The 23,219-nt window shown below is 48.5% G+C and overlaps 1 protein-coding gene across 4 annotated transcripts in view; it reads right to left on the bottom strand.

Moving 5' to 3' along the window:
• Positions 1–23,219, bottom strand: part of LOC125958262 (protein O-mannosyl-transferase Tmtc3) — a 128,141-nt gene that overhangs the window by 79,428 nt on the left and 25,494 nt on the right. The window lies entirely within an intron of this gene.

Here is a 23,219-nt window from a genome sequence, read left to right as displayed (position 1 = left end):
CTTCGAACGCTGCTGTCGCTGCTATAAAGTGAAATAGTTTCTTGTTCGCTCTTCTTTGACCTTAGTTTTACACCGACAGCCCAGCCGGTTCCGTATGGCCACGACGGAGCGGTCGCTTTCCTTTGCAAAGAAGAAAACCTTTCGCTACAAAGGAGCCAAAGGGCCTTTGGCCTTCGAGAGAGAAAGAGAGAGCGAGCGAGGTTCGGAGACAATGTGCTGTTGGGGGTTGTTTCGACCAAGTCGGAACCTTCTCCCAGCTATCGGTTCCTGAACTGACCGACCGGGCGAAATCCCCGGCCCCGAACACGCCACGCCACGCCTGACATCATCGCATCGTATGACGGGCGAAAGCAATAATAAACCCCCTCCCGGGGGATGGCCAACCGCGCAGGAGGCTTTTATTACATTAAGTCAGAATTGAGATTATCCGTTTGTTGTTGTCCATACACGACACCGGGGGTGAGATTATAGCCCTTTTTCTTCCACCAGTTTTCTTCCTTCTCGCTCTCTCTTGCCTCAAGCGAATTCAATTCCACCGGTCCTCCCTCCTCTAAGGTGCACACCGCACGTGGCCCGTTCCTTCTTCTTTTCCCGTGACTAGCACCGGAGAATCGAACAATACCGCCTAGGACGGAAAGGACCGGCGGCACCTCCTACGGTGAGGTGAAATTAGATTTTTCCTGTCCGATAGAGCCGAACCGCAATTACGCAAAGGCCACGACCAGGCCTGACATACTTTGGTAACGCCGCCACCAACTCACCACGCACCGCTCCCATAGGCAGGAAGTCGCTGATGGAAATCGTGAATTAATTACAAACTTAATCAGAGCGACCAACCGACCGGCCCCACCCTGTGTGACACTTTTACATCGTGATCACGGTGTGGGCACGGGTGTGGGCACGGGGCAATCTTTTGAGTACTAGTAAGGTCATCAAGAGTGTAATCCGTATTTTCAGGGTTTTGTTGTTCAAGGGAGCATTTTCAATTTCCGACCATCCGTCGCAATCCGGCATCAGTTCTTGGAAAATCGGACTCTTTAAGCTGCGCAATGCCAGAAAGGACGAAGGCATGTTTTCTTGGGAATTGTGAGTCAAATTGGTGGCCGAATCTGATGATGACGTCTGTGAAGTTGTGAAGTCAATTCATTTGCTAAAGCTTGGGAGCTTACTCACAATCAAATCAATTTAAGTGTCGCTCAATGCACAAAAGCTTTTTGGATTGGTATTTTGTAGAAATACTGATCTACTGAGCATTTGATTTGCATATGACGGGCATCGGATCAGCAAATTTGCTTCCTGTATTGCTCAAAATCTACAACATTACTTGTCGCTTACCTTAGAGCGCGGAACGAAAAAAGGTGTATAATAAAACAATTTCAATCGTGCCATATTGAAGACACCCGGAAAGCAACACTAATCATTGTTCGAACTGCTCTTCATAAAACCGCTCAATATTCATTTCAACGCCGACATATGAACCCGACGCGCTTGACCTAAACCATGACCTAACAGGAAACGAATCCTGCCAAGTCAGCGTTATCCAACCGGCAACAAACATACAGCAAACAAACTTCACTCCACCGTAAAAGGCAGTCGGAGCGAAACAAACAAGAAGCTAAAACATTGGTTCCCCTTGCATAGCGAGATGATTTTTGGAATTTCACAAAACAACATCAACACATCACTAACAATGCTGATTTCTAAGGGGAAGGAGGGATTGCGATCGGTGCCAGCTGCTGATGCCGCTTTCTTCGCGGAGAAAACGAAGAAAAAAATCATTAACTCACGGCACCTACGGCTCAATGGGCCCAATATCCCAAGTTTGAGGTCCATCTTTCATAATCATTCATCTCATTATGCTCACAGCACATGGCAACAGCATCAGCAGCAGCAGCAGCAGCAACAAGCCGGTGCCACACATCCTGGAAGGACGAATGATGAAGGGACCTTTGGGGCCTCGTTTGGTCCGAAAATCTCCAAGGAGGAGAAAGGAAAGTTTCCTCTTTCACTTTTCCTGATGATAATTAATGGCTTTTTGCGGGGCAACAAATCGCTCGGATGGTCTGCTCCACACACACGCACATCGGTCGTCCAATGGCCAGCGGTCTCACAAACCCTTCGTGTGGCGGTCAATCCATCATTTTGGTCGATAATCGGCCAGCGGGTCTTTGGTTTGCTGCGCTCGTACCTTTCCGAAATCTGCTGTCCCGGGAAAAGAGAAGAAAACCGTGGGCTGTAAGTCTAAGGGTATTCCTGGAACCGGGAATTAAGGACTCATGTTCGCTAGAATTAGTAGCAAACAGAAAGGCCAGCCGGAGCTAAGGTGCAAATGAAGCGAGCGTTTTGCTCGGTTAACAGCGCGAAGCAGATTTTCGTGCAAGATTGTGGCCCCGGTTTCCTGGTAGTGACCGGATTGGATTTGTGTATAAAAGCACAAAGAATCCCATTGATTGCGTCTTGTAACGATGTGTTCGGACGTCGGTTCGTGCTCATCCATGGAATTTTCGATCTGAAGGTTAATGTAGCTTCACGACAGAAGAGAAGCTATGAGGCAGAAAAAGGATACTGCAGGAAGCTCGTTCGAGCACTAATTAATCTCGTTATCGTCATGGGATTACATTTAATACTGCAAAGCAATGGTGCACATGCCTGTTGGTGCACGAAAGGAGGAGCATTCATCGGCGAATGATGAATCAGCACCCACTTCTCGTTAATAAGACGGTTATCAATGGCCATTGATCGTTTTCACATAAAAAGCCGACAAGACACAAAGGTTAAGAGATGTTGAGAAAAGATACTCTTATCATACTCTTATCTTCGATGTATTTGGATCATAAAATTACATTTACACTCAAACAGGTTTGTCGCATAAAACCAGTAACCGCGCAGTTACGCATCGCTCGAGCGCACAAAAACTGATTAAACAGTGTTTGACCGTGCTCCGGGCACTCCGGGCAAACCGCAGAGCAGGACATTAAGAAGAAAAAGAGCTAACCAACTTAGTCGCATCACTTCCGGTCGGTTGAACCGTCGTCGTGACACTGGCCCCGGCAACTGTTACTTGCGATTGGTGCGACTAGAGAATGACGAAGCCAAGCCTCAACCTCATCCTAGCCGGTCGACAGTGTGGACAGAAGGGATCAGATGAAACTGATGCGACGACGACGACGACGACCGCTACCATCGCTAGTGCTACTCGGAGTGAAATATATGATGGTAATTTATAACTCAATTAAAACAGAACAACCACAATCCCTCCTTCTGGGCTCTGCGCTGTCCTAACGCTCGACGGAATCACAATTGAGGGCCCGAGGACGCACCAACGATGACGACGATGACGACGACGACGACGACGACGGAAGCAAAGGAAAGGAGGGATTCTCATCGAGCGGCACTGTTTCGTATTTCCCGTGGCGCAGCGTCGCCATTTTCCGATGTCCACAACTTGGGCCCGGGAGCCGAAGTTATGTGACAGAAATGAACGAAATGCTGATGCTGCCTCCTGCTCTCTCTCTCACTCCCTCTCTCTCTCTCTCTCTCTCTCTCTCTGTTTCGTTTACTCTTTCTCGTGCTCGAGTTTTGCCACAAGAAAAACACAAATCATTTCCACCCGAAACGGCACGACATTTTTCTTTGGTTTTTCTTGGCACGAGCGCCTGGGCTCGACCTCCGCTATCCGCGCTCGTTTGGTCCCGCGTCCCGCGATGAGCAGAGTACATTTTGACATTTGGCATGGCGCTAGGCCGGCCCCCCCGGGCGGTGGTGGTGGCCCGGAATGGAGTGAAAGGAATTGATGGGCAACCATGCGTCTCCATCTCGGAACGGTGATGAAGAGGAAGAGTTGCAACGAAGCACGAACGGCGGAGGAGCACGGCTGGAGTGAGTGCTGCGTGGTACGTCGTGGAAAATACATTATTTTAAACTTCAACAAGCCACGCGCAGCTCGTGGGCTAAATATTTGGTTGAATATTCGAGCAAAGTGAAATGCGCTGCAGCCTCAGGAGTGGAGTTCAGAGGCCCTCGGATAGGTCCGATGGTCGCGATGTGATGTAGTATGCGAACCAGAGAGAGAGGAAACCAAGCTATTACACTGACGAATGTCCTAGTCAGCTCAAGTGTTTTTTTTTTTCGTTAAAAGAAAAGAATTCGTTGGATCTAAATTTGTGTCATAAATTGGGTGGCTTCAGCTATGCTTTGTAGCATAAATTGTGAGAGTCCCACAAGCATACAGATTGGTCATTTCAGCTGAGTGCTCACTCCTTTCATTTTTTTCGTTCAATTTTCGCATAAAAAGCATTCCTGAGCCGAAACCGGCACTGCTCGACCTTGACACGTGCGCCCTAACGATGTTCCTCGAGATACACGATAATCGATTAAGCGGGAAATTGTTCGCCCTAACCTCTTCAAATTCGACGACCACCTACCACCGAGTTCGAGGTGTGCAACTCGTGGCTTTGGAAAGTGAGGGAGGGAGAACATAAAAAAAAACTCAAGATACTCTCGGACTCCACACCGCTACATACGTACACGCTTAGGTACGCGATAGGATACGTTCGACGTTCGGAAGTGTGTTTCGGTAAACCACTTATGGCACAACCAAACTTCTGTCTGTTCCGTTCTTGTGTGTGTGTGTTCGATGTCCGTGTAACTCGTTGGAAATTCAATGGAAAATGTTTGCGGCCTCCTCCCGCTCATCCCGCCGGCACACGATTCCTGGTGGTCGATAATCGGTCCAAGTACCATTGGGTCATTGTGCAGAACAAAGGCCATTGCCAGCTCCTCTCTGGAGCAGCGAACAAAGCAGAAGTCGAACAGAAAGACCGTTGGAACCATGGAATGGACACTCGAGGATGCTTTGTTTGCTTTCTTTTTGCTCCGTCGCCATGGTTTCGACTTTCCAAAAACCACTTGGACCACCTGTCCAGGAGGAACTTCTTCGAGCAAAGTTCGACCTCACTCCTGGGATGATACAATTTCGAATACCAACCACCACACCGCATCGGTGGCGAGCGAGAGTATTTGGCTTCCAGGAATTGGTCTTGGGGCTAAAACGAAGAAAAAAAAACGGCAAACAAGGCCCTGATTTTCACCTTCAGCTGCGCGTTTCGTATCGACCTTTGGACCACGGACAACCGGACAGGCGGGCGTCTAATCCGAAGAAAGCAAAAAAAACCCAACAACGAAACATGGAAATCAAGAAAACAACCGGAAGCACACCCCAGGGGGACCCGTTCCTCGTGGAAAGGGGAATAAGACTTTTACGGAGAATGCTATGCTAAGGAGCGAAACGAAGTGTTCTCCTCCGATGGTTGTTTTTTTTTCGTGGCTTTTATTGTTGGTGTCCGTTAGCAAATTTCCTTTCTCAAAACCCATTCCCGACCATTACTGCAACAGGGCAGCACAATCTTGAGCGTTAGCACCTCTAGCTGGCAAATCGCTGGCGCTTTCGAAGCGTTTCGATTTGGTCGAAACCCATTGCAAAGCCATCGACGTCGATTATGAGCGCTGAGCAGCGCGTTTTATCCATGGCGGATAGCGGAACGAATGCTGATGGCGTTCGCCCCATTTTAAAGGCGGTTAAGGGGCAGAATGGCATCTCGGGTCTCGGGTCTCTGGGGTTTTTAATTTAAACGGAACCGTCAAGAACCGTCTCTAATCATGAATTCCACACATGATGGCACGTGATAGGCAGCGTGCCGTTTGCCACTGGAAAGGAACCATTAATGCGGAACGAAGCAACCGAATGCCCCCGGGAAAGGCGAATAATGTCAGTACATTCCACCAAGGGGACGCTCCTACCCCCTGGGGGGTGCTGCCCTTTGAGGTGGAACAGTCGGCATCTTTGGACCGAACTGTGAATCGAATCGAGTTGGTTAAACAATTTAATTAAAGCGAAACTCCATGAGATCTCCCATGAGTGCTTCGCGTGCGCACATATCCATGTCATCTCTAGCTTGCATGTGTGTGTGTGTGTCCTCGGATCCTTGGATCTTTGCTCAATTTGTCTGTGGTAGGAATGATAAAAATGTCGTCGTAGAATTGTCTCAATTTCAACTTCTTCTCCAACACTCGACTACGGCACACACAGCAACACAGTCGATGGACAACGGTTTGCTTGGTATTTCACGAACGTCACCGAACGGGAAATGGGAATTGCAAGCGAGAAACGATGCCCATTCGCAGCCACAGCCGTAGTTGCAGGACGATGTTGCCGTTCAAGGCGAAACGAGATTCAAGGCGGCTATGGTTCTTCGTCCACACACACACACATGTCTTCGAGTGTATTTGGCTTCATTTCAACTTCTCCAGCACTGCCGTGTGTTTGTGTGCTGGCAAAGGATCCAAGCAACCGTCGTCGTCGGGACTCTGGTTTTCTTTCCTTTTATACATTTGGCTGCATTTTGATTGCAGAATCCGTGTACACAGTTCTAGCGAGGCCGAGCGAGATGTTGGGGTCCTTTTCAGCCATGCAGACATACAAGCACACACACACACACACAAACACAGCAGACGCCTTGCTGGCGCTGCATCCAATTTCGCTTTGTTCCGGGCCCCTTATCGAACCGATCTATTCGAGCGGCATAAACAGAGCGGAACACAACACCGGTGGTGCTTTATCGGACGCGGAGGCGCAGGTGGTGGTGCTGGTGAATGGCCAGGATGACAGGAGGATGAACACAAAAAAAAAAGAGAAAAAAACAAAGGCTCCCGGAGATAATTGACCGACCGTCTCGAAAACAATCCTCTAAATCGAGGACACCGGCAATCGATCGATCGATGGTGTGTGTCCGACGAACGGAGGGCTCTGTGTGCTTGTGTGCAAACAGAAACCGACAGCATAACGATGAGCCGAGAGACCCGCCGGAACGATTATTTATGCGGGCTGTCCCGCCATAGTTTTCTTCGACATTTTTGTTTCATTTTCATCCTTTCCCATTCCTTGAGTTCTTCGAGCGGCGCTGCACCCTGTCCTTTTGGTATGTTGGCAACATTTTCGACAGATTGCCACCCCATTCGCTATACCCCCCCTTTCCTTCCGGTGCACGAGCCGATCGTCCGACATCGTGTGCGAGGTGCGAGGAGAAGCAAAAGGCGATTTTCCGAGCGCCAGGCCAGCACCACCGGATTGCATCTGCACCTGCCGAAGCAGGGGGTGTGTGTGCGCGTCCCGGAATATGCAGCGAACACTAGCTGAAGCGTTCGTTGCATAATAAATAACAAAATTTAATTTATGGAAATTGAGCTACACTCCCAGCCGCTCAGCTAGCCAGTCAGTCTGGTTTCAGGTTTCGTATTTATATTTTGCAGACACACCTATACAAGCACACTACCACGACACGCTGTTTTGCTGTTGCTTTCTATCCCAAAAGGAGCATTATGTGTTGTAGAAAGAGTTGGCTTTAAGAGATAAAAAGAAAGAGAGAAAAAGAGATATTCCATATCGATAAAAAACACCAACGAAGAGCTTGGTTTGCGTTAGGACTTTCCTGTCTGGTGACCACCGCCCCCCCGGGGGCGCTCAATCAAAGATGGAAGATGGGCCCGGATCTCCACAGACCAATCTTGCGAACGAAAGCAGAAGCACCGAGCTTAACGAGTTCGTTCGTTTGCTATCGTCCCAATCGCTGTATATCGATCAAGGGATAGGAGGGGGGCAAGACCTCACGGACCTCCTCGCAGAAATCCGATACGGCGATCCGGGGCGAAAAACATAAACAGATACTAACGAAGCGCACTCCAAGCTCCGGGAAATATGATATTCCAGATGGATGTAATGGATGTTCGAGCAACTGACTGAGGGAAATGATTTTAAACCATCCCGCGACCAGAGTAATAATGTTTTCCGCTAGGACGTGTCTCGAGACACGTTCTATCATTACATTCCGCGTTCGGTTTAATAGAGCAATACGGCGCAGATGAATGGATGTTCATCAGCAGCAGCTAGTAGTTGAGAGGTCTTGTCGTTGATCTTGAGTCGTGTTCTTTCCCTTTCCCGAATATTTCGAATCCTGGGAATGGCCTACCATTGCTTTAATGGACCATTTACAGTCCTTCCGAGTGTGTGTGTGTGTGTGTGTGTTGGTTGGAAATCGATTTTTCTTGGCCATCGTTCGCCTCTCGAACATAAAGCTTAACAGCATCCGACGGTGAAGCGGGCAAACTTCCGGCATCCGGCATGTGAAATCCCGTTTCCTCCTCCACTCTCCACTCCCTCGCCACTAAAAAGGAAGGGAAGGCATGGGAATGATAACTATATTTATACGATACGATCGAAAACTTCCAGCCACACACACGCCGCTGACAGGCACAAGCTGCCTGTGCCTTTGCCGGAGTCTTTCCAATTCCAACAATTTTCTGAGGGAAGTTTGCGCGCGCGGCAGCACAACAACAAGCGGAACGGGTGTGCAGGAACGTGAAGGAATGGAACCGGTAGTGCCACCGTGTGCCTTTGGGTGTGTACATATGTATTTATCTTATCGACCAAGATCTCGGGGCTTCCGGATTTTCCGACATCCCTTCCCTATCAGCAGCGACCGGACGGCGAATGGCCTTGTTGGGGCCATATTGTCGAAATCACGCTCCGGGGATCTGGCAGATTCATGGCAGTTCACGGCACCCGTTCGATTCCCTCCCTCCCCCGGCCTCATTTTGGGGGACTGGAGTTGGATTTTTCTTGCGCGAGCATTCCTTCGCTCGGTTTCGAAAGAATTTCGAATCCTGGAAACGGAATCTCCACACAACAACGACAAGGACCACCTAACCGAATCGAATCACTAAGACGTAGAGCAAACGTGGGAAAGAGAGAGAGCCTTGAGATGATCACTATCGCCAACGACGCCAACGACCGATGATAACGAGGTCACCGGAAACGGTGAAAGCCCGCGTGCTTCCGCATTTTCCGGGGAGGGGAAGGAGGAGCACGCGAAGGCGAACGCGATGTTATCTTCACGCTTATCGCCTGTGCAGCAGCATGATGGGAAAGGTTTGGGATCGATGATGATTTTCAACAGGCCGGAGTGCTTTGATGGTGCTGCTGCTATTGGAATCTATTCTCGCAAACGAACCCGATTCACCGATGATCAGAGTAGACGATGACTCATCGCGCTAGTCAATTGAATCAGCGTTGTCAACGTTAGTTCAATGGGTGGCTAATGTTGTGCATAAATTGAAACAAATTAATGATCGGCACCACGGGCTGAATGCTAATCACCGGGAATGCTAATACTCATCTCACATGATAAACGAATTCCAGGGTTTTTCTTCTCGTTTTGTGCCTCGTCACACCACACACAATGATGATGATGATGCTGCTGTCAATTACCTGGGCGAGAGAAGAGAATGATAAAACAAATAAATTAATTAATTAGTTCAACACGCTGCGTAATGTAATCGGAATGTAATGTGGAATCAGACGGAAAAGGGGCAACCAAATGGAACAAATTCGATGACGTCAACCCTAGTACCCTAATACTAGAACTAGAAACTAGCTTGAACTAGAAAAAAAACCCCGCGATCGATTCTGGTGGGAAAAAAAAGAATGAAAGGTCAACGCACATTACCACCGATATGTGGATCTACTCGGACGCTCTCGTCACCATCATAAGGGCGTTAAGGTGCCTCCTCTGTGGTCGACTGACTTGTCCAATTCCTCGTGTACTCGACGGCAGCACGGATCAATTCGAAACGCTAATCATCGTGATTATGCCTTCCCCTTCGCAAAAGGTTTTCACATACCAATCATTAACCAAACTCGCTCCCTAGACTCCCGATAGTCGAAATGAAGCGATAAATTAATTCATTCCAGGTTTGCCGTTCGAGGTTCCATTTGGTACGCGGCGCGGCGACGCAAAACCCCTCTCGAGGAAATAGAATTATTTTATTCGATTGGCACGCACAGTCGCGACCGGTGGCCGTGTGCAGGTGTGCTGCTGATTTATGACCCTAATTTATGACCTCTCGAACGCGAGGGGGCGCACCTATTGTGGGTTATAAAAGCGACTCGTGTCGTGCGTTTAGCCCGGAGAACTTTAACATTCCCAAGGTCTAAAGGTTCTCCCAACGTTACTTGAAACAGTTATTTAGTTTCGCAAGGACTCATCAATCGTAAAGTGAAGTTTGCGTGAAGAAGGATAATTATTATTATGTTGCGGTCGCGGTGAGCGGTCTGTGGTTTTGATGGACATTAGTCACCAAAATCAGGAGCAAGAAAAGCGTGTGAAAAAGATATGTGTTTGAAAAGCCATTTTTAAAAATGATCATAGTTGTTCCTCGTCAATAGAACCCTTATTGAAAGAAAAGATACCGAAGATGGTTTGTAATAGTTGGATAAAATGTCCCGCCAAAAAATCTGAGGCATATTCCTACTTTAATCCTTGATTCTTTCAACTCCAACAAAAGGATTTTCCCTTTAACTTGATCAAGATTGAGGAAGGACCATTACATTTTCCTGAGCACCTGAGCTGATCCACAAATGAACGTTATGGCCAACGAAATGAACAAAGCACTCGGGTTTTCAATGCCCTTCAATGCGACAGGCGAACGATGATGCGTAAAGCGGAACCTCCTTCTAGCCGGGGCGCGCCCTGTTATGATGTAAATCCGGCACGCCATTGAACTACACATTAGCAGCCGGCATCTGCGACGTCAAATGATGATCTGTCCTCTTGAACGCCAATTGTCATGTAATAAATGGCGAACGGTGTCTCGTTCGGTAATGGCGTGGTTGCCATACCGTACAACCATACCTTTGACACCATCATCATCATCATCATCATCACAATCATGGTTTGTTCGTGCCAGTGACAATAAAGCCCTCTTCTCTCGCTCTCCTCTTCTCTCTCTCTCTCCTCTTCTCCTTCTTTATCTGGCAACCAACACACGCACACACACAAGCATATTCCACCGACAGTTATGCCTCGATTCCGGTTCGTCCGGAAAAGCTCACTCCATCCGGCGCTCCCTTAAATCATGCCGTTCCCGGTGAGCCGCAACGCATTCGAGACGCACTTAAGGTGCTGCTCCGTGCTGCGGATTACTGATGGAACCGCCGCCACCACCGTATAAACCGTTGGATTATCGAAACGCACTAGCACGCAGAAGCCTCGGGAGAAGCTTTTTCCCCCTCGGGAAATGCGTGTGGAAATGTGGTGCTCGATAAGAGCATTAACGCTCGTCCTTTCAAAGGGAAAGATGCTTTCTTTTCACTTTTCGGCGATTATTCATCCACGTGCGAAAGCAGGTTAATGTGTCAGGTCTGAGGCCCGGGGCATCACGGCTTATTCTTCCAATAAACAAACACACATACACACACACTAACGGGCGCGCATTGTTTGTTATCAGCAGCAGCACCAGCAGCAGCAGCTGTTGCTGTGAAGTGACTCCGGCTTAGCATAGAAAGTACGTCGCCGGGCGTGAAAAATAGGCCGACAGATGCGACACTCCTCTCCTCTTATCGCAAAAGGCTCGCAACGCGATTCGTGGACGATGATAATCCACCACCGAAGCAGCATCACCCCCCACTTTCTAACCGCCACCAAGGGTCTCCACATGCACGGGACCCCTGTGCATTTTCGAGCCCTCCACGGTGCTTCAAGGATACTTGTCCATTGTCTTGCAACCTCATCAGTGCAGCACCGATCTCGTCAGCATGCAGCGTGCGGTGGCGGTTTCGTGGTTTTGATATCGAGAAAACGAACCAAACCCCCAGCCACGGATGCTGTTGGATGCGATCCAATGCATCCACTGCTGCAACAGAGCTGCGAAAGCGTAAAACACGCACACACAAACACAGGCAAGAAAGGCAGCACCATCGCAGCAGCATCATCAGTTTCATCCGGTTGTTTAGGCCGAGTGTATCCGTTTCAACGTCTTTGCCCGGGCGCCAGTTTGTCACGATCAGTGCTTTGGGATGGCGTCTGCCAAATTGAATGGGGAGGAAGAGAGGATGCTCCATACATAAATTGTATGTACCCTCCATGGCGCTCCGGTTCGCGCGTACATATTTTATGATGCGCTCCAGCGATGGGCGCGAGCGAAAATCTTTGACGAAGTGCCGCACAAAGAAAACCAACGCCAGAGGTCGCGTTGTGTGTGTGTGTGTGTGTGTGTGTTAGAGAAGAGGATAAAGGGTGTCTGGCTTAGAGGAAAATTTCACACCATATCATCATGACCAAAAACCATCATCAGCTTCGTGGCACGGTGGATCCTTTCTTTCCAACCAATGGCCAGACAACACTCTCACCTGTCTGATGTGAATGCTACGGTGAATGCTGCTGCTGCTGCTGCTGCTGCTGCTGCTGCTGATGGTGTATCGTCAAGGTGCTTGAAATCCGTGACGTATCCATCTGTCTGTGTGTTGGGCCATCTAATCCTTCCGCAAGGCCTGACACTCTTGCTACACCAAGCCTCTTGCCAAGCAACTCTTGCCATTGATGGTTGTGAAGTGAAAAAGGGAAAAAAGCTCTCAACAAACCACCGGGGGATGGCTTCCGACAACCAACGCAGTGCACAAAAGCGCTTGCACTCTCTGGTGCGATAGGCTTTGAGAGAGTAGTGTGCGTCTGATGGTGGTGGTGGTGCTACCCCGAACGCTCCGGGATGCATTCCTGATTATCACGTCACGGCTAATGGAAGTCTGGCACCTTTCACTTCGGTTGCGTCACAAGATGATGCAAGTGAAACGAACAACGTAGGATGCCGCATGGGGAAGACGCAATCGATGCTTATCTCGGTAACTAATCCCTTTGGGGTGGCGGTGTATGAGAAACCACCCATTTTAATGGTTTTAGTTTCTTTTAATAACCTAAATGCCTTTGGGGAGCTGTGGTACGTGTGTGTGGCTGTGTGTTTAGACATCTTATATCCTTCTGCTACTAAAACACACTAAAAGCAAACATCTTTCTTTTAGAAAGGCACAACCTTCTCTCTTCGAAACGCTTTCACCATATGCTTGGTTCAGGTTGATAATGTTGGCTTGCTTCGTACATCATGCTCAAATTTTCTTTTCCCTAGTAAAACAATCTGTAGAACCTAAATGAGTTCCCTGGATGGTATTCATCGCTGCTAAACCGTAAGCAGAGTACTTAGAAAGGTAGGTTTCCAAGAAAGCAGCCCATGCAACTTTGTTTTCTCAAATCCACAATTTGAGCTAGCTAGATGGGAGCTAGCGAAGCAGTTTTCTTAACAGCACTCCTCTCCTGTGAATACATGTTCGGAAAATAAGCCCCCATTGCTATTACACCCCACTGGCCTGCCATGGCCAGAAATGTGTTTGAATACACACAAGCCATAGTGCTATTCATACGTCCAAACACACACATACACACACACAGACATCCAACAAATGCATTCATAAAGGTGGGCTAGGCAAGACCAATTTCCGGGCCAATATTGATAGAGTTTGCCAAGAAAACACGAGCGCAAAAAGCGAGTAGCCCGAAACTTTACTCTCCAAACATCGATTCACATTGAAATCACTGTCAAAAGCAGTAAAAGCTGCCTTGTAACGCTTTCACCGGTTTCTATGAAACTCATAAAACTAGAAAGAGAAAGAGAGAAAAAGAGGAAAAGACTGCCAGGAAAACACAAGTGTTCGGATACTACACCAGCACCACCAGCACCACCACCGTTGGCCTTGTGAGTGTGGAGTGAAACACAGAAAGGAAGAACGGAAGTTCAGGCATCCCTGGCAACTGGCGCCCTGCTACATAAACAGGAGAACGTTGTTTTTCTTGTAACAAGTGCACTTCATAACCAACTGCGCTGTTTCCCCGTGGCTCACTCTTTACTCCAGCGCCCCAGCGCAAGATGACAGGCACATCGATTCCCAGCAGTAGCAGCAGGAATCTGACGCTTTAAGGTTGCCCTGCATGAAGCCCGCTCGCCCGGTGCGGTACGGTCTGAGGTAAAGTGTAGCATCAAGCACGTTGAAAGTCAGGGAAACACAAAAATGAAATAACTACGATGCTGCCACCACAGCCGGGGCAGCATATGGGCGGCTATCCGCAGTAGAGCAGCGTCCACGACTCGACGACTTCCCAGCACGGTAGTGAAGGGGTGCTTGCTTCCAACGTTCAATCGTTTTTGGCGCCGGTTCCAATGTCTGCATGACGCCATCAGGCCCAGGCACACCAGCTGACGCCATTGGTACGGGAGAGGCCTCTCGTTGTCTCCCTTTCTCGCTTTACTTCTCTGTGTGTGTGTGTGTGCGCCTATCGGTTACTAGCCGGCCAGCTCTTGTGACACACTCCGCCTTTATGTGCATCTCGTTGGGTACTAGATGACGAGATGGGAGTACTAGAGGGCTCGGCGGTACCGGAAGCGATGTTCGACCAGCTGGGCCTCCCCGTTATGCTTTACGTCATAGCACAGCGCCACTACACAGACCACCATCCAGGATGAAATCCAGAATGCCGCGTTTCTGGCACACTAGGAAACACCGGAAAACCGATACGCGGCTGTAGCGTCGGAGCGAGATCGATACGGTGGTCAAGTGCCCTACTGGATCGGACTGACGTCATCGCACTCCACCCGGAGACGCTGTAAACTGTAGCACCCTGGAAAGCAGCGAATCGAAAGGTATTTACAAGACGCGCCATCTTGGCAGGAATTTGATCCCGGCATGCATCGATTAGAGCAGCTCGAGTATCAAATTCCGTCCCAATTATGTGAAGCATCCTTTAATGGAAGCTCAACTGCTGGTACTGGAAACTTATGAAAAAAAAAAAACGAAATAGTTTCGTTTATGATTATGCCATGTACTGAATAACTGCAGAACCGTCGGTTATGCGCCTGCACTCAACCTAATTGGAAGCGGTTGTTGTTATCGCAGACCACTTGAAAAGGGCCTGCTGTCGATAGGAGCACTAATTTTCCCGCACCAAACACCGCCACTGTGGCCTGATTGCGCATTGAATATCAAACAGAAACGGGGGCGACGCACTTGCGATGGGAGGTATAAATAATAATCAAAGTGAAATTGAAACAGAGCTGTGTGGATGAAAGTGTGGGAAATTAAAGAGAGCACACGCACAGAGCACTATAGTTAGTCAGGATTGGCCCGAGCGTATTTTGTTTAAATTTATTCGATCAATAAAAGTGCATCCCGGGGGTTTCAAACCGGAAAGCATCTACTTGCATTCCAATTAAACGACGCAAGGGACTTTAGAACTGCAATTGTGTTAGTAATTAATTAGTTTAAAAATATTGTGGCAGTAGTTTTACCGAAAAAAAAACCGGGATCATTACGAAGCAAAAGCAATTGAAGTGCTACCAGCAGCAGCAGCAGCAGCACTGGAAATGCACAGTGCACTGGACAGCCATTTGCATCACTCTGCATCAACCCCCACTCTCCTCTTTTGGGAATTCGGTTGAAAGAAAAACGAAATAAAACTCCGAATTGCCGTAATGGCGATGCTAATTTTGTGAAGCTTTCCGTTGCGGAAAATTGCAATCTCGGCTTCGCACGTCACCGGCGATGATGGAATGTCACCGGCGATGATGGCAAAAAAGGCCCCGAGGCAGGACCGGAGTCAATCGTTATGACCACCACCATCGCCACTACCACCACCATCGGCAGTAATGAGAAAAATTTAATAACTTTTCTCATTTAAGGCGGCCCGCGGTATGCAATCGATCGATCGATCTGCAGCGGATTGGAATGGCGTGGCCGGTTTCGAGTATTAAAAAAGGGATAAAAGCTACATGAAAGCGAGCAACGGTACAGTACAGTGGCCACATTTTTGAGGTCTGCTACAGGGAACTGCTGCACATTATCCAGTTTCGCTGTTCACATTCATGTTGCTGCAGCGAACGTGTTTGTACAGCACTGCATGTGACAGATGTGCACAAGAGAACGAAGTAGGCTTCGGATCAGAAAATTCTTATTTCGTTTCCTTTCATCTTGCATCTGTCATCACATCACCGTACAGCGCAAAGGATGATTAAATCCAGTCCATCTCTTCATTGCGATGAAAAACCATGTCCAGTTCCAGTTTTCTGTAATTTGATGCAGAGTCTCTCCGTCTCTTTCTCATCGTCCATAAAATACTGACAGCATATTGTTAGAACATCACCATAATACCTCGTACCTTACGCGTTGATTACGCATGCAACGCCTTCTACGGGTGTAACGAGTGTTCCACTAACGACCACCTGCGTGTACTCACACTCATACAAGGCACGCACGCCCCACAGGAAACAAGCCTAACGAATACGTCACCAAGATGATTAATTGAGTACGACGACATGTGACATTGTCATATCGTTGTCCACTAATGAGATCCATGAGAAGCACGGCAGTACTTTTGCGGGTAGGTGGGGAAATCCAACACAAACACATCGCCTTCAGCCGTCGAGGGGCAAGGAGTCAAAATAACGATCCAAGTGCACCGCTCAAAGGGTCCCAGGCAACAACCACTCGTCGATGACGGACAAGTCACACACACACTCGCTGTAACCAACCACTAGGCACTCGCGCCCTTTCGAGAGGATTGATGAAACGTGAACACGCGACCACCAATATGGCTACCAAACCAATCCATCAACTTCCGTCCATCTGCATTTCCGCATTAATCGTGCCGGTCAGCGAAGGTACTACACCCGCATGTACACACACAGACTCCCGGCTTTTCCTGGTCTTTTATCTCTCTCTCTCGCTCTTCCTGTTTTTTTAATTTGTATTTCCGTGTTCCACTTTCATCACGAAACCACACAACCCACTCCCTGGTACAACGGTACCACCATCCCCGGTATATACCCTGGGAAGCAAACATTCCCAAACGTGGCAGCATATTAACAGCAAAAAAAGAGGATAAAAAAGAAAAAAAAAGATGTCTGTCGTGTGAATGCAAGCTGAAAAAATATATATGAAACACTCCCGTTCCAATACGGGGCACTGGTCGAGGTGAGTTCACACACACACACACATGCACACATGAGGGCGATAATCAAACTTGTTTGCCGATGTTTTCATTCCGCAGCACAATGCGGAGCGGTGGAAAACTGAACATCATTTTCCCGTGGCCTCCGTGGAGCACCAGGTAACGATGCGAGTGCCACATTAACATTCACTGGTAAGTGCGTGTGTGTGTGTGTGTTTATGTGTGCCGCTGGAAATGAATCGCTATAATTTGTACCATTTCGTATTGACCTCGCGCAACCGATTAATAAAAACAAATCCCTCGCAGCATATTCCCTCCTCAGTCTCCTTCTCAGTTACGCCCGTTAGTGGTTCGCGTTGAATGGATGGATAATTGTGGCTATAATGTCATCGATTTGGTACTTTGCTGGAATTCGTTCGTACCTTGTTCCAGGCGCTTGCTGCACTGCCAATCGTCACCGATCGATCTGATATCTCAGCTGTGTGTGTGTGTTTCTGCCCGGATTACCTTCCATTATGTCAGCTTGGTCGGTGGATTGCACAGCATGCTGTTGTGTACGGTGACTGAACGGTGGATAAATGAACGGCTAAATGAGAATTTTCCACCTCGGTCACTATGATCACTGCCGTGATTGCGCATAAAAGAGCGTTTTTTTTTTGCATGTTACGGTGCTAACGTCAGTAAGCTTATAGCAAGTGTGTTAAGCGGTATAAAAATCCAATATAAAATGTAGAAAACTGTAGAAAAGGTATAAAATCAGTTCATGCATCAAGCGCAAGGCGCGTTAGTGGAATATAAAACCAAGAAGCGAGAAAAACAAACAACGAAAATAATGGAAACGCGATAGCAAACCTGGATAACAAGCAGCTAAGCAAATCAAGATCAACAGAACCGAATGCTGGCGGCGTATCGTGCCACCTTTCGCAGCCCCCCGTCCCTGGACCGGAAGATTCATTTGTGTTTGATCCCGGAGTTCGGAAGGTTTAAGGAATAAAGCACCGAACAGGTAGCCTAAAAACAAAACTTATCTGACAGATCTCGGTCGAACGGACCGCGCGCCAGGCCGGATCCGTAAATGCCATTCCCCCCCTTGAGGGTGGGGGCGCCGAAGGGTTATATCCGGTAATTGGGCAACCACTGGCACGTTGATGTCCTCGGCGAAAAAGGCGAAAAAAATCATTCTTCGAATGCTAACCTATTTCCGGTAGAACAAATAAGAAGTTGAAGCAGCGAGCTTGTTCTCAGGATGGTGAGCTCGGCACGGCCCAACGATGCCTGAGGCCCGGGGATTAATCGCAAATTGTCGCGCTGGCGGGAAGCTAGGACGACATTTGCCTTTATAATCAGTGCGCGATCAGCGTGCGCGGCCGCCGCTGGAGTTGGTTGTAAATCTGAACCCTCGGGAAAAAACACACCATCTCCCTTGTTCAGACCTCGTCCGTCCGAGAATCCACTCTGATCTCTGGAGGAAACTGGAAGCTGAAGTACCTCGAACAAATCCCCCTCGCGCGCTTGTTTTGGACAACCATTTTCGGAGCACGCGGCATCAGAGGTGGCATCAGTTAGGGAAATCCCGCCGGAAGTGATGGCAACGAACGAAACCAACACCAGCAGCAGCAGCAGCGGCAGCAACGAAGCTCGAAGCCAGGAGCAAAGGAACGTCCCGGCCAGATGCTATCCGCTACACCGGTAATCGCAAAATTTACACTTCTTTTGGGGATTTCAGCTTGAGACAGAGGTCCGTGGCGAGAGGGGGAACCAGAGGGATTTTGTTTATGCCGGTGTGGCAAGGCTGTGTGTGTGTGTGCGTCGTTGCTGCTGACCAGTTTTTGTCATTTCCTGGTGGTGCTGGCGGTGGCGCTACGAACACCGAAAAGTTGTTGTTACGGTGAACCTTTCGGCAAAAGGATGGCATCGGCGGCGGCGGCAGCAGCGTCCTTCCGATGGATGGTCTTTGGTTGTGTGTTGGATTTTGTTTTGTGTTCTCTCTCGAACCGCGTGTGTATTGCCACGGGGAGTAGTGCCAGTGCCAGTGCCAGTGCCGGTACCGGAAACGGATGCGTCGAGCACCGTCCAGGCCCCTAGAGGCGAGGCGAAAGATGTTTGGTGGAAGAGAGGAAGAGGAAGGTTTCAGATTTATGGCAAAACTTGGACCACGACCACCGGGCATGGTGTCGTGCCACACACACACACACAGGGGGCGTGTGTTCCGAGGCAGTCAAAGGCGGCCACAACACTCGGCCTCGGTCTCGGTCTCGGTCTCGGACACGGACTTTGGCTCCGGGGAAACGAAATTAGTTAACGACAACGGACGGCGCTTCGCGGTCCTATCGCGATGAGTGCCCACGATGAGTGTTATCCCTTCTTCTTTTCTCTTTCTTCCTCTCTCTCTCTCTCTCTCGCTCTCTCTCTCTCTCTCTCTTTCTTTCTTTCTCTCTCTCTCTCTCTCTCTCTCTCTCTTCTGTTAAACGTTAAAAGGCAGATCGCAAAGAGCGCAAAGGATTTCTTTTTCAGAGATTTTTGGGTTTAGGATACATCACAGGCACAAAAAAATATCCTTTTTTGTCGCTTTCCACATTCCTATCAGCTCTATGTGACAATCACCCTCTAGTCACTTTTTTGGTGTCTTCGCTACCCAACACCACCACCTGCGTTGAACTTAACCATCGGCAACACACCAGCAAGCCACCAGCCAGCAAAAAGCATGCTGCTCGTTATGTTTTGTTCGCATTAAAAAAAACGCCGAATTTTCACCGCCTAATACTCTCCTTCACCTGGAGGAACGCAAGAAACCGGAAACGATGGCGAGTAAGAACACAAAACCAGCTGCTGATAAGTGATAGCTTAGGCAACTTCGAGATAGAACCGAGTTCGTTCGAAGCACCAGCAAGGCGCCAGCAGCGAAGGGAAAGGATATGCTAAACACACACACGCACACCGACCGGCCTCCGGTGTGGCCTGGGAACTAAAAAGTACGACCCCCCGTGTGGTGGATCCAGTTTCTGGCCACCACCGTCACCGGATCTAAAATAAGCTTATAAATTGGCTGATTTGAATACTAAATTGATCATTAGCCGCACAGGCTAGTGAAAGTGGTGCGTGATTTTTGGGCCGGGCCGAGGAAAAGAAAGCGACCTCCTCCAGCGTTTAAGGGATTGTTTCGTTCCTTCCAGTGTCAACGTCTTTCAACATGGCGACGACGAGGACGACGACGAGAATGATAATTAGCACCGTATGGTGTGGAAAGGAGCAGCAAAGTTGAAAGATAAAAAGGAGAGCTCCTTTCCACCTTCCTCTGCTTGCTGCTGGCCGGTGTATGTGCGTCACCGGATGTGGCTAAAGTAATACCCGCACTACAACCGGAACGCAACGAGGACACCGACCAACCTTCGTCTTCGCTTCTATTCCATTCCATTTCTCACGCGCACTAAGAAGCGAGATCTGGCGCCCGTCATGACCTAATTCTTGGGACGTGTTTTCCATTTTTTCCACGGGACCAAAGGAGGCGGGGAACGGAGAACAAAATTACTCCATCACCGGCAAGGCAAGCGAACCACAAACGATGGTTGCTCGCCTGACGACTCCACGGTTTTCTCTCCGAGGAAGTTTGGAACGTTTGGAGTTCCACGTTTCACATTTCGTATTCGGAAGCGGCTCACAGAATACGAAACGGGGGGAGAAAATCCCTCCCAATCCAGTCGGTTAAGACACCCCACCTCGAGGAGGAGCGCGAATGAATTCGAAATCAGAGGCAGCACAAGACGTGGATGCTGCTGCTGCCAAGATGGTGGCGGCTATTGCGTTGTTGGACCGCAGCCAGTCTCAGCCTAAGATCGTACATCAAACGATGGTGGTGGTCGTGGTGGCCCCTTGCCGGTGCTAACTGATGCGGGAAGATGCGGATCTGCGGACTGTCGGCATCGAACGAAACCGCAAACGAAATGCTAATTGGAAACGAAATGTAGCATCCGGTGGAGGCGCCACCGAAAGCCCCAATCGTTATGTACCGATTGGAGAAGAATGGTGTGTGCGTTTGTGTGCGAGTGTTGAAGTTCAAGGGCATGACGAATGGCCGGCAGAGGTCAGCGCGTAGAGGTCGGGCCCTTGGGGGGGATGATTAACATTCGGGCCGTTCGGTGGCCTTTGTTCGTGGCGCCCACGAAATTGGCAGAATGAATGATGAAACCCAAATGCCCCACGGTAACTGATTATTAGTTGGTCGATATTTTCTCATTTGACTAATCGTGCTACAAGTGTGTGCGTAGTAACGCGTTTGTTAAACAATCCGTGGCAAGCTATTGGCCAGAGGATTTCGAAGCCATAATGTATTGTACAACGGGGAAGACATTCATTCGGAATGCTTCTAGGCGAACATTGATTGACGATTAGCGCATTCTTTTACTGTTCTTAACCATTTTTTCGCTTTTATGTGTTTTTTTTTCCCAAAGCCATTATTAATTGTTATGTGTTTCACATATTCCAGAAGATTTTCATCTAGCAAATAAACTCAAACAATAGGAGTTTGTATCGCTCAGCACCTATGGTTGTTATGGCTACTATCACTTTAATGGTATAATACCTTTCTGAATCCTCTATAAGGAATAAAATTTACAGGAGCATATTCAAAATAAACTTCTGATTAGCTTAACAAGCACTTTGATTAGGAATATACAACTGAAGCATTGGTGTCCGGTAATGGAGTAAGAAGTCAGCAAGTTATGTTGAAAACAATATGACAAAGGACTAGTTAATATAGATAGAAATAACATCAAACGTGGATACAGTAGCAGTTATCGTTGATGAAGATAAGTAATATAAAAAAAGGTTTAGCATGGCAATGATGATTAGTCGAAGATGCTAGCAAAACATTTTAAACAATGTCTACCAGAACGGAACACAAAAAGCATTCAATTTATTTTAATTAAACAACTCCACAGTATTTGACTAATGCCATTACTAATAAAGTAGCCAAAGCGAAGTCATGGTGAAATTTTCCAAAAACTCATACATCCTAACCGTCCCAAATTGAAAGCGAGTGTTATATGATTAAACCCTCTATACCACTATTTGGAAAAAAATCCAAACCAAACACTAAACCACCCTCGCGGCACAACAGTTTCGCGTTTCCTAGATGAATCAATGAACGCGCCTCGAAACGATTCGTCACATTATTGGCACATTCAGCTGCGACACCGCGTGACGACGAACAGGAACACCAGAGACCGTTCACAGAAATGTTCCTCCAATCGCCTAGTACGCCCGGGTGCGCGTTGGTGGTAGAACAAATCGCGCATCACGCGCCTATAACACTCTCGTGGAAAAGCGACAGAAATGACGGAGGACGGGAATGAAACCACCGAGCAACGGTCCGCGGTATAGGACGAAAATAATCAAATACTAGAATAAACACATCTCGTCTATCATATCCGGTGTTGGTGTGTGTGGAACGGGGATGGTAGGTGGACTGGTTCGTCCGGTTGGCTGGGCTAAATCAACATTCTCCTCATCAGGCCATTGTGTGACGCACACTCACGCCTCATGCGACCCCGAACCACAATGCGGCTGACGTACCACCCCGAATAGTGCTCCTGGTGTGAAAAGAGAGTGAGATTCCGCCCCGTTTGTTGTTCGAACAGACTTTTTTCCTGCCTCCTCCTTTGCCACGGCCCACCGTCGTCGGCCATATTTTCCCCGTGAAAATAGAGCGAATGTTTTTCCACACAAAAAACCCCGACCGTGGAATGCGACATAATTTTCGCCGTCGACGCCGACGCTCGCTACGGCGCACGGATGCGGAAATGTTCGCAACCCAATTTTCCACCCCAGGCCCCACCCACCACGGTTATGATAAATAACCAAACTTTCGCCAACAACAACAACAACGACGCTGAAAGCCCGAAACCGGTAACGCTGTTCGTCCGTCCCCATGTGCCGGGTGTCGTCGGTTGGGCATTTGGTCCATTAAAGTGGCGAGTGCAGCAGCTTCATGGTGTGGCGTATCGTAGCGGAAACATTGAAAATTCATTCCGTAAGACCCCTAGGATGACGGGGAATGTTTTGAGGGATTTTCATCCCTTAAAAATTAGCGAATCCTCTTGCTCTTCGCTTTCAGTGCAAAGAACTCTGAATTATCGGACCAACACATGCAGTGCGCGCGACTGTACAAGGGTTTTTTATGCTACTTCTGCTGGAGTGCAAAAGTTTCCACAGAAGCAGCCTTGAGCTGCATTCAAAAGAGGATTCACCGATTGTACGCATGATGAGAGCATGATGAATGTTTGTACCACACGTTTCTCTCTCTCTCTCTCTCTCTCTCTCTCTCTCTCTCTCTCTCTCTCT

The sequence above is a fragment of the Anopheles darlingi genome, chromosome 3 (genome assembly GCF_943734745.1).
Source record: "Anopheles darlingi chromosome 3, idAnoDarlMG_H_01, whole genome shotgun sequence".
NCBI classification, from domain to species: Eukaryota; Metazoa; Arthropoda; class Insecta; order Diptera; family Culicidae; genus Anopheles; species Anopheles darlingi.
The sequence above is the reverse complement of the archived record's forward strand: the minus strand, read 5'-3'. Positions and strand labels throughout refer to the sequence as shown.